Source organism: Tenrec ecaudatus, chromosome 5 (assembly GCF_050624435.1).
Source record: "Tenrec ecaudatus isolate mTenEca1 chromosome 5, mTenEca1.hap1, whole genome shotgun sequence".
NCBI lineage: Eukaryota > Metazoa > Chordata > Mammalia > Afrosoricida > Tenrecidae > Tenrec > Tenrec ecaudatus.
The window spans coordinates 75,042,238-75,045,762 of NC_134534.1; positions in this window are offsets into that span (position 1 = coordinate 75,042,238).

The window sequence follows — 3,525 nt, forward strand, 5'->3', positions numbered from 1 at the left end:
CTGTGAGACATAGCAAAAGGCAATTCATAGCAATAACTGCACACATCCAAAAGGAAGAAAGAATCACGTTAACACATCAACTACAAAACCTGGACAAATACCAGTAAAACAAACACTCAGACACTGGAAGAAAAGAAATAGTAAAGATTAGAGGAGAAATAAATGAATCAGACAATAAATTATGGGAAAAAAACAATGAGGCAAGAAGTTACTTCTGCAAAGAGATTCACAAAATGATAAGCCACTGGAAAACTGAACAAAAGAAAAGAACAAGAAAAATATGTTTTCTACATAATAATGTCTTTTAAAGTAATTTTAGGGCATTATCTTTTTGTTGACTCTCTGCCCAAAGAATTCCTTTTAGTATTTTCTTAAAGGTGGTCTTGTTTTCACAAATTTCTTTAGTCTTTCCTTATCTGAAATTATTTTGAAGGATAGTTTTGCTGAATATAGGATCACTGATTGGTATGGGTTCCTTTCCTTTCCTCAGAATGTCTAATATATCAAAATTTTGAATACATCAATCCACTGCCACATTGCTTGCATGGTTTTGATAGTGAAATCTGCACTTACCCTAATCGGTTGGCTTTCATATACCTTTATATGTGCATTCTGTTCTTTTCCCCTAGACTGCTCTCAGGACTATTTTATTTCCTTGATGTTAGCAAGTTTTATGATTTTCTTTGGGGATCACTTTTGTTTGAAATTCTGTGAGTGTCTGTCATAGCATTAGGAAAACTCCTTTAATATTTCAACTATTTTCTCTATAGTTAATATTTCTTCTCTCTGTTCCGGGATACTTCTCAAATTGTTCCATTTTATAGTGTCCCCAAAATAGCTTTTCTTTAACTCTTTGGACTTTAAAAAAATCATTTTATTAGGGGCTTATGCAACTCTTATCACAATCCATACATGTATCAATTGTGTAAAGCACATTTGTACATTCATTGCCCTCATCATTCTCAAAACATTTGCTCTCCATTTAAGCTCCTGGCACCAGCTCCTTATTTTTTCCTTTCCCACCCTCTGCCCCTTCCCTCATGAACCCTTGGTAATTTATAAATTATTATTTTGTAATATCTTGCACTTTTAAAAATAGTTTTCTCTTCTTGTATTTTGGTCTTGAGAGATTTGTCTTCCAGATCACTGATTCTATTTTCCATTGTTCCAATCCTTATGTTTAGTTCTTTCAAAGTGTTATCCAGTTCTAATATTTTATTGCCTGCATTTTGAGTTTCTATTTGAATTGCTGAATTATTTCCAGTTTGTTTGTTTGCTTGTTTCATTGGATTGGTCTTGTAGGACCTTCCTGGCTTCCTGTAGAGCTACCTCTGTTTTCTATAATAATTTTATTCCAGTTGCTTAAGTAGCTGTGGATCATAGACCCAATCTCCCTCCAGGGAGAATCCAAAGCTCAAGACCTCCTATGAATCCACATCCATATGAACTCCAGTTCATTGAGCTGCTCCCCTTGGTTCTAAATATGTGCAGAAAATGACTGGGGCTTTACAGACAGAATTTTGGTTGATTTTTATGTTTGTCTTTGGTCACAAAGCAATCCTCATGCACTTATTATAGAACCAGGAGGGTCAAGAGTGACTAGGCAGTTTGGCACCATCTTCCCCCCAGCAGGAGCCAAAGGCAGAAAATAATTAAACATTGCCTCCTCAAAGTCTCAATTTTAAGATGGGCTCCCAAGTTTTCTGGGCATGGCAGAAAACAATGGGTACAACCAAAACAAGGAGGGGGCAAGGGGCCTCAATGGAACCCTGCCTGCATACTCACTGGAGCTTCCCTCCGACCACTTCCCCCCACTCCCCATACCCCACCCACCCCGCCATGGTTACAGGGAAGGGCCTAGATAAACGTTCTCAACCTGTGGATTGCAATCCCTTTGTGGGTCGAATACCTCTTTCACAGGGGTCGCCTAAGACCATCAGAAAACAGATGCTTCTGATAGTCTTAGGAACTGAGACACCACTCCTCTATCTATATCCAGGCAGGTCCACCCACATGCAGATATACCCACATACAAGTAGCTGGCACGATGACATCATCATACCAACCCTATCACATACACTCCGTACAATACAGGTGTATGTGACTGGGTTGGCGCTGCCATAATGTATTTATATGGACCAGTCACACATGTGTAGAGGGCAGCTACTGTGTAGAAAGTAGCTGCTGTGTTGAAAGCAGATACTCTGTTAAAAGCAGTTACTGTGTGGAAAGCAGCAGTATTAGAGGTAAAATGATCCTTCATGAATTATAATTATTGGGTAAATGTAAAATCATGTACTGTAAAATCATCAACTACTGCAAAAAATATCTATACATATATCTGCACCATGGGAACTTAATCTGGATGCTAATCAGTCATTATATTCAGCTGTGGTTGATGTGAATACTGCCCCCTTGTGATAGTAATGTGTATGTAAAAAAAACCCACAGAGACTGATAAATCATAGGAAACTAAAAAACTGATGAACTGTATTGACAGAACTATGTCATGTATCATCTTTTGTATTATTAAGGCAATTATTATATATTATTTTTACTAGCAAACCATCCCATGACAATGAATCATGTAGAGAAGAATGTTAAGAAAAGAAAATATAGTGAGGACTTTGAACAGTATGGTTTTACCTCGATAATTACAGCAGGAATTGAGAAACCACATTATGTTGCTTGTTGTGAAGTTCCATTAGCTGAATCTATGAAGCTGAACAAACTAAAATGCCATTTTGATAGCAAGCACCTGAGTTTTGTAGGCAAAGATACCAATTATTTTAGAAGCAAACCTGACTCAAGAAAACCAGACTTGACACTGGTAGCAAGTACCACAAATAAAATGTAGCAGCTATTGACACTTCATATTTGGTGGCACTCAGAATCACCAGTGCTGTGAAACTTCACACCATTTCTGAGGATTTACTGTTGCCAGCGGCCAACGACCTTGTTTGAGTTATAATTGGAGATGAATTTGTTATGAAACTGAGTGCAATTTCCTTATCTAATGACACTGTCAACTGAATGGATGACATATCTGTTGATATTCTTGATCAGGCAATCCAGGAAATTAAATCTGCTCCACTTCAAATATTTAGCATCCAGCTTGATGAATCTACAGACCTTCAAAACTGTTCAGTTACTGGTTTATGTGAGGTGTATTAATGATGGTGACTTTAAAGATGAGTTTCATTTTTGCAAACCTCTTGAAATGACAACTACTGCATGTGATGTATTTGACATAGTTGGTTCATTTCTGCAAGAGTATGAGATCTCTTTGGGAAAAGGTTTGTGGTGTTTTCACAGATGGTGCTCCAGCTATGCTAGGATGTCAATCTGGATTTCAACTTTTGATACTGAATGAGTCACCAAAAGGCATCAGAACTCAGTGTATGATTCATCAGCAAATGTTAGCAATGAAGATGCTGCTATAAGAGTTACAAGAAGTAATGAAAAGCATCGTAAGTTGTCAATTTTGTAAAGGCGAGCACTTTAAACAGTCTGCTTTAGCAACTG